The 16,149-nt window shown below is 33.7% G+C and overlaps 1 protein-coding gene across 1 annotated transcript in view; it reads right to left on the minus strand.

Annotated features, from left to right (window-relative positions):
- The window catches only part of ITGA11 (integrin subunit alpha 11), a 1,670,941-nt gene that overhangs the window by 1,558,004 nt on the left and 96,788 nt on the right, over positions 1-16,149 (minus strand). The gene's annotated exons all lie outside the window — the stretch shown is intronic.

The following is a 16,149-nucleotide window of genomic DNA, read 5'->3' on the forward strand; positions in this document are numbered from 1 at the left end:
TCCCTGATTCAGGAATGAATTTGGTTAGCACGATAGTGGACCTTAAATTATTTGTTCACAACATTAACCTCAATGCTACTATGGGCTCCAATTCTTCTTTTACCAATTCATTGCGAGTCTCTAGTTTATTTAATCCACCCCTTCACCCGAATATTCTTGCTTTTGAGAAAATGTGTGAAATAGATTTTAGGTCTCTTGCTGGCACGGGCTTAAAAACTAGGAAAGGACACTCTAACATTAGTGAAAAGGAATGTGATTTCATTAAGCTTTTGAAAGACTGCAAGATTAGGGTGATGAAGCCAGATAAGGGGGGTGGTTTAGTGTATATGGATCACAGTACTTATATTACTAGCATGATTGAACATCTAAACAATCCAACTTACCAACAAGTTAGCTTAAACGAAGTTAACATGGCCTACAGTAAAATTAGGTCTACACTTGATGAACTTTTTATTGAAAAAGCTATTGATTTAGATTTGTTCAACTTTGCTCCCAAGATGGCATCCCTGTTTGGCATACCTAAGATCCACAAGCGAGTTGTTGATCCACCTTTTAGACCCATTGTTGATGGGCGTGGTTCTATCACCTATGGTTGTGCCAAATATGTTGACAGCATCTTGAAACCTTTAGTTGAGCAGGACCACCAAATATGTAGAGACTCGTGGAGTTTTCTAACAGAACTTGGTAACATCCCCTTTCATCATGACTATCAATTATTGACAGTTGATGTAAGGGATTTGTATACTGTGATCCCCCAAAAATTGGGGGCTTGAATGGATTAGGGATTTTTTACAAGTAAGGAAAATTGACAATAATAACATCTATGTTATAGAAACCCTCTTGGAGTTAGTTCTTGCTAACAACTTTATGTGGTTTGAAGGAAAAATCTTCCTTCAAAAATCTGGGGTTGCCATGGGGTCTCCCTGTGGCAGCAGTTTCGCCAATTGCATAATGGCACACTGGGAGACTACCATGCTTTTTGACAATCCTATTTTTAAGAACAATGTCGCTTGGTACATGCGGTACCAAGATGACATGTTCATATTATGGAAAGGCCCTTTAGAATTAGTGCAGGATTTTATTAATTCAATAACTGCCTCAACTAATTTTTTGGAGTTTACCTTTAACTTGCAAAGTGAAACTATTAGCTTTCTCAATATTTGTATCCAAAAAGATCTTGTTAGTGGCAGATTTAAAAGCAATATTTATAGGAAGCCCACCTATTCTAACTCATTCCTCTCCTTTTCCAGCTGTCACCCCTACCACCAAAAGAGAGCAGTGGTCAAGGGTCAGATGGTAAGAGCTGCCAGAATGATCTCAGACGATTCTGATTTCATGGATGAATGTGGTTTGCTTGAGAAAATGTTCCTCAGCAGAGGCTATCCATTGAGTTTAGTCTCCAGTATTTCCACTGAAGTAATTATTAAAAGACATTCTGAATACTTTAAGCCCCTATTATCTACTGTGATTTTGGTGGAACAGGAAACTCTGCCAGACGAGGTTCAAGATACTATAACCAACAAAATCCACTGTTGCACTACCAGCTTTTTATGTACCTACAGTTTAGATCATTCTTTTATTAGGGAGACCCTTTATAAGAACTGGACTCTTGTTATTGAGGACAACTCTTTGCATAAGCTATTAGGCAATAAACCTAAAATTACCTTTAGACAAGGCTGTAATTTGAAAATTTTGTTGGAATACTCCACTAAACCACTTGTTGCTAAGAACAAGGGTATGTTTAAATGTGGAGCTTGCCATCAATGTAAGCACTTAAATCTTGCTTACCAATTTAAGATTAGGGATACCCTTTATAAAGTTCAGGGTAAATTTTCATGTGACACAAAAGGAGTGGTTTACTGTGCTTGTTGCCAAGCCTGCAAAGCTTTCTATATCGGGAAGACTGAAAGGAAGCTTAAACAACGCATATACGAGCACCAATATGCCATAAGTAGGGGGGACAAGACCAACGCGTTAGCTAGGCACATTATGGATTTTCCAAAACATAGCTTTAAGTTGATGAGAGAGGTGGCCCTTGGCAAATTAAACTGGAAATTGAGGAATTGAGGTGGCAAATTAACACTGCAGCTTATCTGCCTCCAGGTCTCAATGAAACAGTTTCAATTAAATGTTTTCTTAAGCTTTTGGCTTTAAAAAGATGAATTTACGTATGGGTTACTTTTTCCATCTTCATTTGTGTGTTAATCTTTTTGACATTATTTATTTGGTGCTTACTTGCTTATTGTTACTTTTGGGTAACTTAATAACTACGCAGTAGATTGCTACTATAACTTTTCTTTTATATGTATTTATTTAGTTTGTGATGAACATTGTTAAACTAGGGGTTGCTCTGATGAGGTTTGATTCGGGTTTTATTCAGCTCTACTTGGTTTTTAACTTCTTGGAAGGTTTTAACTGACATACTCTTTCACTTTAAATTTGAGATCTTTTTTACTTAATTAATTAATTGTTACATAGACTATTAGGTTTAAAAGTATTTTGAAATGGTTCTTGTTTGTCTGAAGAAGGAAAAGCACAGTCTATTTCCGAAAGCGCTAACACTATTAAATGGTTTTATTTTTCACGCTGCTCCAGTTCATCTTGGTTTTTTGTTTTATCAGTTGGTCTAGTTTGTTATTTGTTTTTGTTTCCTGGTCTATATAATGTTTTTCATAAATCTGTTGTACTAATGAACACACATTTTTATTTGAAGCTTCTGTCAGCTTTTCTTGTGGAAGTATTTTTCTTTCCTCTAATTTCTTTCTTAATGTTTTTGTAGATTTTCTGTCTGAAAATTTTGGACTTCTTGAATAATAATAACAATACATAATTTGTTTTTTTTATCCTCAATAGTCTACTCTGTCATCTTTATGGCTCTCTTTTGGCCTATCAGTTTTTGTAGTTTTTGTGGACTGCTGCTTCCTTCTACAACAGGGGGGTCATCCTCCTCCTGGCCTGGCCCCACTGTAGGAATGTTTCCATTTCCTTAGGATTATACATTTTCATTTTTCCAGTCCTGGCACCAGTGTGCCTACCAGGATTGGGCACTTTTTTATCCTGGGCTTTGTGCACCCAGCTATCTTTTTTATTTTTTAACCTATTTCTGTCCATGATACATGCTGTATAAAAAACAATCTATATATATCAATGTTGTCTTGGTGAGATTTTGTAAAAAAAACAGGGTCCACCTCATGAAGGTACATTATTACCTGATGATGAAATCAGTTTCAACAATATTACTCTCTTTTGCTTGCTGATCCTATCATCTCTCCATTCGGCCTTAGTCGTAGCTATATGAGTAGACTGCTATAGCTTAAAATAACTAGGAGATGGAATGTGAAGGATCCAGGAGACCTTGTAGAACATAATCCTGGTGAAGGCATCTAGTTTATAATGCACTGCAAAATTATGCACAGAAGACCATGTTGCTGCTTGTAGAATGTTTCTAGAGTCCAACCCTTTTGAAAAAGCCATAGATCAAACCAAAGCCCTCGCAGAGTGAGCCTTGACCCTGCCTGGAATAGCTTTGTTGTGGCAGAAATAAAAAAGGTAATAAATAGCCTGAGACAACCATTTGGAAATCTTTTGCTTTGACATAGGTTGTTCTTTATTCTTACATTCACAAGAAATGAGCAACTGATTAGAATTCCCAACAGATTTTATTCTGTCAAGATAGTATCAGAGTATTTTGTAGACATGCAATGTATGATGTATATATTATCCCTCATTTTTGGATTCTTGAAAGAAAACACAGGGATGGATAGATTGGTTTAAAGTAAACTTGTATAACACTTTAGGTATAAAAGAAAGATTCGTTCTCAAAGAAACCCTATCTCTGTGGAAGATTAGATAAAGATGACCCACCATAAGTGCTTGCAATTCACATACTCTTCTTGCAGATGTAAGACCAATGAGCAAAACTGTTTACCATGTGAAGAGCCTCTAGTCAGCCAGAAGCCAGATGAACTCGTCCAAATGAAGTGTTAACTTCTGTAACCCAAAATTAAGATCCTGAGGAAGAGACACTGGCTTTCCTTTCAAAAACATTTTGACATGAGAATGCATTAAAAGAGGGTGATCCAGGGGCAGACATGGTGAAATAGCTGACAAATGAAGCATTACAGGAGAATAAGATAGGCCATAGAGTAGTAACTTGCACAAATACTGCAAAACTAGAGAAAGAATAGCCCTGAATAGCCTCTGGCTCTTTTGTTGACATCAACTAGAAAACCTTTTCCATTTGCTAATATATGATTTTCTAGCAGCATACTTTCTTGTCTCCATTAATACCTGCTGCACGTGATCTGAAAACAGGAGTCTAAAAGATCCTAAGAACCAATTATCCAGGCAATCAGTGCAAAGTTGTTTAGGGTCAGGATGTATCAAATACTCCTGACCTTGTGTAAGTAGATTGAGTCCATGAGGAAGCCAGTGTTAATTGCATCTGCCCATTTCCAGATGAAGGAAGAACCATTGTTGCCTGAACCAGAAAGGGAGTCACCAAAATGATCTTGGGAATTTTTTTCTTAATCTTCAGAAGTACCCTGGATATCAGTGGAAAAGGTGGAAAAACATATGGGAAGATTCCTGTCCAATGAAAAGAAAAGGCATCTGTCTTCCAGGCCTTCCATTGAGACCTGTTGTAGTATTTTGCCAGCTGAATGTTTAGAAAGGAGGTAAAAAGTTCTACTTGAGGAATTCCCAACAGATGTATCAATTCCCGGAAGACCTCTGATTCAGTTTCTATTCATGAGTGTCTGCCCTTGTCCTGGTCAACTTGCATGCCACACAGTTTTTCTCTGACAGAATGCAAGATGCCTGCAGACTGAGATTGTGCTAAAAATCTATATCCCATGCTAACATAGCTGATCTGCATAGGGGTAAGATCTGGTTCCCCCTTGCTTGTTTATGTACCACATTGTTGTGGTATTATCTATAAAAACTTGAAGAGATCCCAGGGACCATCGATGATTCAGAGAGCTGACAGCATTTATAAGAGCTAGCATCTTTTTTTTTGTTTATGTGTTTTGGTCTGTCATTTTTTGTCCCAAAGACCCTGCACTTTTATGCCCATTGACTCTGCTCTCCAAGCAACATTTGAGACATCTGTTGTGGCTGACTACTTTGGAGCAGGGGAGAGGAGAATGGGACAACTGTATTCTGAGAAATGTGATGACTCCATCATCTTTCCCCTTTTTAAAGATCCAGAATTGGAATATGAAAAGACAATGTATGTTAATGTTGGGACCAAAGAAGTTTTAAATGATCTTTCTTGTGTGGAGTCTAGCAAGAAGAATCATCATATGGATGCCATGAGACCCAGAATCTTGAAGGACTCCCTTGATGAGACAAGTCTAAGAGGAAAATCACTAGAACAGATCTAAATATAAATTATTTTTTTCCTGGGGAAGAAAAGCTTTTTATACTGAGGTGTCTAACAGAGACCACACAAAAATAATCTTCTGAGATGGAGTCAGAAAAGAGTTTTGAATGTTCTCTTGGAATCCCAGCCTGTGTAGGAGATCTCTTACCCGCAAGGGCAATTCCTGACACTTTGAACACTCTGCAAAGATAAGCAAGTCATCAAAATATGGAAAACTGTGGATAGCCTGTGGTGGGCTATCACAGGAGATAGATACTTTTTGAACACTCTTGGAGCAGTGGATAGCCCAGAGGGTAAGAAAGAGAAATGATAATGTGATCCAGACATAGAAAAGCTTAGAAAAACACCTGAAATATGGATATGTAGGCATGTGATTATATGTATCTTCTGAATCTAAGGTTACTAGAAAACTCAAATGAAGAAACAAGGGTAGCAGATTGTGAAGTGAAAGCATTTTAAACTTGGGTGCTATCACTAACTGGCTCAGGAAAGAAAGATCCAGAACTGGTCTCTTTGATTTTCTTTCTTTGGCACTAACAAAATTCTTCAGTAAAATCTTCCTCTAACTGTGGAGGAAAAATATTTTCTGGCACTCTCAGAGAAAGCATATTATGGAAAACCAGATGGGTGAGAATAATCTGGTCTGGCAGATGAAGATGAGTCCCTTGGAAGAGGGGGAAGTTCTTCTCACTGCTATAGTATCCTACATGGATCACCTTCATGATCCATTTGTCTGAAACAATATGTTGCCACAGACAGAAATGGAGATTCAGACTCCTCACATAGTCATTATGATTTATTTGACTATCATTTGTTCTGCAGCATTCCTTTCTTTTTGTATCCTGGCTGCCATTGCTTTTTTTTTTCCTCAATTTTTTTTTATTTTCAATTAAAATAACATTTACATAATATTTTTAAATATCATTTAAACAACTATATACAATATTTACAATAGCCTGGCTTTCAATTATACACACTGTATGTTATTAAATATAGAATTAACAGATCAGGTATCAGAGATATAGTACTGATTATTGCAGAGTGTCCAACAAAGACATAACTTTCTTCCAAGGATTATTTACCAATGGCCTGGGATAGATTCATAGTTCTTTGATTTTTATTTCCATCAATGCAGTTGTCTTCAGTACAGTGTAGAATTCTTCCAAGGTCGGGGGTGTACTTGAATTCTACCCTTTGGTTATGCATTTCCTAGATATAACAAGTATTGTCCATAACAAATACATATTTGTCTTATTCAGGTAGGGACCTTCACTTACATTTAGTATAATCAATGCTTTACTTAAGGTAAAGGATTAATTAAATAAAGCTTGTAAAAATGATTGATTCCATTCCAATATAATTTAATTTTATTACATTCATAAGAAATATGAATCCAGTCTGCTTTATTTGACTTTTCATACCTCTAGCAAAACACATTTGTAGTAGTACTGATCTTTTTAATTCTATCTGGTATTAAAAATGCTCTATGTAAGTATTTCCAGTTAAATAGTTTCCAGTACTTTGTGTTAGAGGTGTAATTAACTGATAGTAAGATGTTAGTTTTAATTTCTTCTGTTAACTGCAATGACTGACCTTTTGTTAAGAATTGCCAGTATGATGGTTTGGGAATTGTTTTATATGTTATTAACTCTTTATATAGATTTGAAATGGATTTTTTCTTTTCATAACTATTACATATAAATTCATACAGAAAACTTAAAAGATTTGGAATATCTTTAAATAAGGAATTATTAATTAATCTGCATAAACTTTGAATGTACATTAGAATGCTTTGTAAGGTTAACCAGTCATGTGTTGGAATATTGTAAGCAGTTTTTTTTTCATATGTATAGCTAAAACATTTAATTTATTTACACATTGAAACCAGCATAAGAATTCATTTTGTTCCCAGGAGGTTATTGTTTCCCTATATATTTTGTGAGGAAAGTTCTTAGTGATGGTAAATGGGATTAAAATGTCAAACCACAGTTTTAGATCTATGTTTATATTGATAAGTTTCCTAAAGGTGTTGATGTAATGATTAATCAGTGTTGTTTTAGAGAGTTTTGTTATATTATATTGTATACTTATGCATAGTATGTACCAGGGTTTGTCTGATTTGTCTACTATTAAAACTTTTTTAACAGATTAAATTCATTTGTTAATATAGCCGTTGTTAATTCTTTCCAGTTGGCAAAATAATTTTGGTTTATCCAGTCTGTTATAGTTTTAAGCACAGATGCTTTTATATATGTTTATATTTCTGGGACGTTCAATCCTCCTTGTTTCCAGGGTCTAATGTAATGATTTAGAGCTACTCTATTTTTTTTGGGATACCATAAACATTTTATTAAACATGAGTTTATTTCTTTAAGAATGCATCTTTTAGGAAATAACTGTATTGCTAATGCTACATATAGTATTTTTGGCAATAAGATCATTTTTATTAATTGCAATCTGTCTTCAAAAGTTAATATAATTTTCTTCCAATTTTCTATATATATTTTATTGTTTCAATAATGTTTTTATAATTTATTAATATTGTTTCATTTATATTTTTGCACAACACTATTTCTAAATAATTTAGCATAAGTTCTTGTTTTCCTATGATGGATTTATCTGTAACTTGTAGTTCTTTTTTCTTATTTAAAAATAGAAATTTTGATTTTGATCTATTAAAGTGTAGACCTGAAATCTTATACAATTTCTCCATTACTTCTAGCTCTCCTAATGACTCTCTGGAGTTTGATAGGGTTAGTAAAATATCATCAGCAAAAAGCATTATTTTAGATATGTACTGGTCATAGATTTCTATTCCTTTTATTCTTGGATTATTGCGTATTATTTCTGTAAATATTTCTATAGCCAAAGCAAAAAAAATAGGAGAAAGGGGCATCCTTGTTTAGTACCTTTCATTATATGGATAGATTCTGGGGTGAAAGGACCTAATTTAATGTAGGCTAAGTTATTAATATATATATGTTTTAGTAATAAGATGAAGGGAGGAGGAAATTCAAATAACGCTAAAGTTTTAAATAGATATTCTCAATTGAGGGAATCAAAGGCTTTTTCTATGTCTAATCCAATTACAAGTGTTTATCTATCTTCTTTATTCACATAATCTATAAGACTAAGTATCCTTTTAATATTATCATGTGTGCGCCTGTTATATAAAAATCCAGTTTTGATCATTTTTAATTGTCTTTGAAAGTGGGATTTTCATTCTGTTAGCTAGGATTGACATTAATATTTTGTAATTTTGTAAACATTATTCAGTAATGATATAGGTTTGTATGAGTGAAAAGGTCTGATGGTTTATTATATTTTAGAATTGGTGTTATGAGAGAATATTTCCATGAGGGTGGTATTTTTGCTTCTGACTGGACTTCTAGCAAAGTTTTATGAAAAAGGGAGATTACTATTGAAGGGAAGAGTTTGTAAATTTCTGTAATTATACCATCTATCCCTGGAACTTTGTTAGATTTACTTTCTTTTATCTTGTCAACAATTTCTTTGTAGGATATAGGTTTTTGTAGGTCTAGTTTTAAGTTTTCTGGAATTTTTTTATATTGATAAGGTTTGTATCTAAGTTTATTTGGTTGTATCTAAATCTTCTTTTTTGAAGTGTTCCATATAATGGAACCAAAATGCTTCAAGGATGTCTCCTATATCTGATACTTTTTTCCCTTTCTTTTCATGATATATACTACTAATGTTATTTGCTTTAGATTGTATTTTAATTCTTGTAGATAAGTTATGTAGATATCTGGGGGAGGTGGCTAATAAGTTTATTTTTAATTTTTCCAGGGCTAGACAGGTTTTGTGTGTTAGAATCTCATTATGTTTTTTATTTAATTCCTCTATTTCATTTTTGACTTCGGGACAATTCAGATTTTTTTTTTTAATTTTGCTGTCAAGAGACTGGTTTGCAAGTCTAATGATTCAGATTCTTACTCTCTAACTTTGTTTTTGTACCAGCTAAAGGTCTTACCAAATAAATATGCTTTTAATGAGTCCCAAACCATGACTCTACTGATTTCTGTTGTATTATTAATTTCAAGAAATAACTGTAGTTCTGACAACATCCAGGGTCTGAATTCTTTAATTTTCGTGATATATGATGGAATTCTAATTGAGAGGATTAAAAGGTTTAAACTCTATTTGGAGCTTCATTATCAGAGAATCATGATCTGAGAAGGGGCATGGAAATATTGAGAAGTTGAGGATTTTTGTTTGTAAATCTTGAACTATGAATAATTTGTCTATTCTGGTTTGTGTTCCAAATCTATGGTCTTTATGGGAAAATAAGTATTTTTCATCTTTTACTTTAAAAGTGTCTAGTAAATGAAATTAATTAATCCATTGTTTTAAGGATTTTGAAATAGTTGCTATGCAAAAAGACTTCTTGGTGGTTTCAGAAGCTTCTAAGGTACAATTAAAGTCTCCTCCCAGTATAAGATTTCCTTTATAATTGTTGGAAATAAAATCTAGGTGTTTTTAACCATTCCTGCTCCATATAATGGGAACCAATATAGATTAGCTAAGGTCCATAGTCTGTTATTAAATTTAATTATAACAAACACTAGTAGACCTTCTTTGTCTTCATATTTATAAATAACATTTGGAGTGATTATGATACTCCTTTTGTCTTTGTTCTGTAGGAGGATTGAGCTAAGACTGTATAGTCCTTAAGGTTCCAAATAAAGCTATCATTAGTCTTAAAATGTGTTTCCTAAAGAAATACTACTTGTATCTTATCTAGATTTAAATGTTTTAGTAAGTTTGATCTTTTATTTGCATTATTTAAGCCATTAATATTTAATGATAAGAATGTTAAATCCATTTCAAGTTATTGTTGGAAGAAACATTTTGCTTATTTTTTCTTTATTTTGATTATAGTAGTTATACCATATTCTCTGATAACATTGAATGTTATTTTTATGTGGGTAAGCCTGGGAGTGTAATTTAATGTTCTTTCTTCTTTAAATACAAGTAGGGTAAAATTCTGGTCAGGCTTTAAAAAAATACTTCTATAAAACATTCATTCTAAAGTATCAAACACAAGTAAATATGAATTTCCCATTAAATATGGAATGAAAGTCATTCCTAATCCAGTAGAAAAAGAGAGATCTATTGGATTATCACTCATACCTTTAACCAACAATGTCAACTGAACTCTATATGTTAAACTATTATAGGGAGAATTTTCTTAAAAGAGATGTGAAATTCTATATTATTCTATTATTATTCTATAGTATTTTATATATCAAGATGGAATGTTAGTAGTGTAAACAATTATTATGTTGACTTAGAAAATATCCAATATTTAGTTACCCTTAGGAGATCCCAAACATGTCAGATATGTAATTTCGGATAAATTAAATGCAACCGAGGAGCAAACACTAAATAAGCCAGCAACAAAAAGATTATTACTAAAATAATTTGACTAAAAGGACTCTGTAGGAGATAATGGGTGAGTACTAATGAAATATGAATTTACTGTAGGTATACTGTCTTCTTTTACTTTCCTACTCTTCAGCTCACCAACTTCAACTTACACTTATGAAAAGACATGGCTTATCAGTGGTATCCTGACTCTGAGTAGAGGCGCCCTACATTCTAGTGTGCAGTGCTTTTACATATTTATAGATTTACAAAGCAGACTCTAAGAATGAACTATGATCACCCTGACAATTCCCACCCTGCATAAGGCACCTCCTGCTTCCAGAATGGGTAATTACATCAGGTCTAGAATGAATGTGTAGGTACCCATATGGTAATCAAGACTTACCTTAGGAAAGTATTAATCAAATAGTGTTTAGAGCATCTTAGAGAGTTCTCTGAGTAGTTAGAATACTCTTAAGCCTCTCCTCCCTTGACCAAAAACAGAGATTTCCCTTCCCTTTCTTTCCCATGTTTTAAATCAGTACTACTAAAAGAAATCCAGCAAACATAGGTAAATAGAAATAACATTCAGTAGTCTGTCTTGTACATGACTTGCAATCCATTAAACAAGTCAGTGACTAACATCACTTTAGTAAACATTATAAAGACAAATTAATAAATAATTTCCTAGCTCTTTAAAATTTCTGATAAAGCAAAAAGTTAACAATAAGCTATTGTAACTAAAAGTGTAAAGCATTTAAATTTTTCCTTGCATGTACACATTTCTACTTATATTGTAGTGTCAATAGCTATCTTTGAAATCTGTAAAATACTTCACTTCTTCAAATCATTCCTTTTTCAATTCAGGTTTTGTTTTGTCAAAACGGCAACAATATTTCAGGCGCACAATTAATATTTAGACTGAGGTTTCAAATAAATAACTCGTCAGTTGCCAATTGAGGTAGTTTAGAATGTATGGTTAGTGCAAATATAGCATGTTGCAAAAATAATATGCATTTTTTCGTGTGCTCTATTGACTGTCATATGCAAGTGACATATATAATGTAGCATATATAGAGACGATAGCTTATGGATTCAGGTTGTTAAAGTAAGTTATTCTTATTAATCAGGGAGTTTCATTTAAGTTCACAAGTAATTTGGGGACATTTCAGTTGAGTTTCCAGGAATGTGTAGTCCAATGTGAGTAATTGAGACCACTTTTCCTCATAAACATGTGTCACAATTCATTAAACTAAGCAGAGTCTAACATCTGTCTAATAATCATTATAAAGACAAATAATAGTCATTTCCTAGCTCTTCAGACTTTCTGATATCGCAAAATGTTGACAGTAACCTATACTAACTGGAAGACTAAAACATTTCAATACTTCCTTGTGAATATACATTTTTACTTATACTGTAGTATCAAGAACTGTCTTTGAAATTAATGCATTACTTCACGTCTTTCAAGTCATTCATTTTACAGTTCAGATTATATTCTGTCAAAATGGCAATAGCATTTCAAGGTCACATTTAATATTTAAACTATTTTAATGAATAGCTATCAGTTGCCAAGTGAGTTTGTACAGAGTGTGAGGTATCCGCAAAGATATGTTGCAAAAAGTAATATGTATCTTTTAATGTGTTCTAGAGACTGTTAATTTCAAGTAACATATAAAATTTAACTTTTACAGTGCAGACAACTTGTGGAATCAGCATGTTAAACTGAGTAATACTTTTTAATCAAGCAGCTACATTTAAGTGCACATGTAGTTTGGGAACATTTCAGTTGTGTTTCCAGGAATATGTAATCCTATAAGGATAAATCATAAAATATTTACAAATAGTCCTATTATATATTTATTTTACCTTGCTTAGGTTGTTTTTCATTTTAATAACTAAACATTACTTTTTCTTATTATGTGTTATCTGTGAGGCTAAATGCACTTCATAGGTTCACAGTGTCCTTAGAAACTGCAGCAATTGTTTACTGTTGCTATGGCAACACAAATAGAATGTGAAGAAAGCTTCACTTCTCTTAACCAACAGTACATTTTCCCTCCTTTATATATATATATATATATATATATATATATATATATATATATATATATATATATATATGTTAATACTAAAAGGAAATAATTCAAAGGACATATGTACATGAATGGAACATTTCAGAGTTAATCACGAAGATGTCCCCAATCCCAATAAGCATAACAGTGACTGTCATTAATCTAATAAATATTGTAATAACAATTAATTAAGTTCACTGTTCCAGTTAGTCTACCTTAAAACTAGATTATTTTAGACTATTACTTATCTATGTATAAATAGGGCGGCCGTGGTGGTGCAGCGGTTAGCATTGCCACCTCATAGCAAGAGGTTCTCTGGTTCGATCCTCAGCTGGGGTGCCTTCCGTGTGGAGTCTGCATGTCCTCCCTGAGGTTGCGTGGGTTTCCTCTGGGTGCTCCAGTTTCCTCCCACATTCCAAAGACATGCTGTAGGTGGATTGGGCACTCTAAATTGGCCCTAGGTGTGAGTGCGTGCATGTGTGTGCCTTCTGTGGAAGGTTGTGCGCTGGGCTGGCAACTCCACACTGTAATACTCCACTGCCAGTCTTGAGCGGACAAGTGATCCGCTGTGGCGACCCCTAACTGGGAAAAAGCCAAAGGAAGAAGAAGACGATTTATCTATGTATAGATAGTGAGTTATTAAATATATACAGACTATATTAGTATAATAAATAGGAGAGAATTTAGAAAGGGAGACAAGATGTAGTTAAAATAAATAATGAGAAAAGAGAGGAGAAAAATAAAAGAGAAAATTAAGAGAAAATACACATATACTAAGTATGTTGATTTACAGTATAAATATTTTATGTGCTATATAACCCTTCTTCTGTGAAAGAAAATTACCTTGTTTTACATACCTGAGGTAATGTGAAAACTTGCATGTGTCATCTATTTTCAAAAAATATAAAGATTCCAGTAGTTACCTTTGTTTTAAAATTCCAAGCAGTAAACTTGGTCCTTTAAAGTAATGTTAACACAATTCATATCATAGTAGATGCTTTGAGATATTTGGCTGTAACAGTATCAGTCTTTTGCTTCTTCTCTTTGACATCTGTCCAAATATTTGTTTCTTTTGTTCTCTTGAGAGAAGGTGACATCCAATTAATATCTTCTGGTAAAGTAATCACATTATTAGTTTTAATAAATTAAGAGGCTTCCTCTAAGTCAATAAAAGTCCTCATCTCATTGGCATACAGTGTTCTTATCTTAGCTGGATATGCAAGTTGTGCCTTGATGTTATTTTGTTTCAGAAACTTTATCTTTGGCCACACTTTTTTACTTTGTTCCATTATTCTAGATGAATAGTCATAATCAAATCTTATCAGGCTCTGTTTATATTTTAAAGGTGCCTTCCTCCAAGCAGATCTTAAAATCAGTTCCTTGTCCAAGTATGAAAAAAATTTGATAATTAATGACCTAGGAGGAGAGTTTGAGTTAGTGGCAGGTTTCCCAAGAGCTCTGTGCACCCTATCAATGCCAAGGGAAAGTCCTTCTTTTAAATTTAAAAAGTCAGGGATCCAGCTTGATAAAATGGAAATAATATCCTCATGTTCTGTGTTTTCAGGCAATCTGAAAATCCTGATGTTATTTCTCCTTTCCCTAGTTTCCAAGTCATCTACTTTATTAACCAACCAAGTGTTTTGTTTAAGAAGCAGTTCTTTCTGTGTTTCCTCTTCCTTAAGTCTGCTTTCTAAGTCATTTAGGGAAACCTCTATTCCTGTTATCCTTGTCTGGTGTTGTTGAAGCATTTCCTTAAGGGTGTCAGCCTGTTTCTGACTGCTTGTTTTAAGATTTTCTAGGTTCTCGTTAAAATCTTCCATCTTCAAAGACAACTCCTGCAGGGTAGATATCATCTGTTGTAGTTCCTTCTTTAAGGCAGCATCCTGGTGAGAATTCCTTGAGTTGCTCATTTTAACAAGTGAATATATCTCCAAGCTTTATGACAGGAAATTATTTGTAAAACTTCACCAAAGTTTCTAATTGTGTAAATTAGTCCTTTATCTATAAGATTTTATACTTTGAAGAAAAACAATATTTTTCCTGTCTATTTAGTTATATGGAGCTATAAAATACTGCTGCTTTCAGTTAGCCATTCAGGCTCCGCCCTCGCTGCAATCCCTTTTTAAACATCTGTTTACCAGCATTTTGCTGAGACTGCTTAACTGGCTTACCAAGGTTAGTTAAGGGAGCAGACAATCCCTTGGAAAACTGTGAGGGGGGCTGAAAAATCAAAGAGATTTCCTAAATCAGCTTTAATGTCTCATCACACTTTTTGACAACTTCTGCAGCAGAAGGTCCAAAAATAAATCTCTATTCTTGGAAAAATTCAAAATTTAATTTTTGACATCTTTTGTGAAGTTGTGAAAATGCAGCAAGACAAACCTTTTTAAAACCATTCCAGTGATACCAGCCTGAGCAATAATATCTACAAAGTCATAAATAGATTGCAATCTATCAGTACTGACTTGAGAGTAGAAGAAGCTAAACTGCACAAGGCAGATATTACCTCAAAAGAGAAAAACGATGCCAGAACATTCCTCAGACTTTCACAGCTGGTCAGGATAAACTTGAGATGGACAGTTTAAAATTCTAAAAATCAAAGTTGTAAACTAATCAAAAATGTTCCCATCCTTGATATAATTAACAAAATGTTTAGCTATCAGGTCTGGAATTAATGTATAAAAACTTGAAAGACTAAGGAAATGTATAGAATCTGTTTACTTTCATAGGGGCAGCAGGTTGACTGTCAAAGAGACTGCAGATTGTGACAAAAACTTCCTCCAAGGCTGAGAAAACTGGAGGGATAGGTGATGATCATAGAAATTCCAGTTGTAACAAATCATAATATTTTCTTAGTGACTAAGAAAGCAGAGTATTCTGCCACTGAAAACATTGGTTTATCCTGGAAATAGTCTAAAAGAAAGAGAATCCCTCACAGGGAAAATTAGATACCACACTCTTCTTACAATCTGAATCAGAAACCTGAGGAGAAAAAAATGCATCTGCTCCTTTACTGTCCCCTACAGATTCCATTTCTTGAGCTGTTTCAGGGAAAGAGGAATCCTTTTTTCTTTTACCAGAAACTACCTTGCACAAAAAATCAACAGCTTGCACAAAGCTCTGAGCTAAGCCTAATAAATGGCTACTGTCTAGAGTAACTGACAGAAGAATATACAGTGGATATAAAAAGTGTACGCACCCCTGTTAAAATGCCAGATTTTTGTGATATAAAAAAATGAGACCACAATAAATAATTTCCAAACTTTTCCCATCTTTAATGTGCCCTATAACCTGTACAATTCAATT

The sequence above is a fragment of the Protopterus annectens genome, chromosome 7.part0 (assembly GCF_019279795.1).
Source record: "Protopterus annectens isolate FY-2018-M chromosome 7.part0, PAN1.0, whole genome shotgun sequence".
In the NCBI taxonomy this organism is placed as follows: domain Eukaryota; kingdom Metazoa; phylum Chordata; order Ceratodontiformes; family Protopteridae; genus Protopterus; species Protopterus annectens.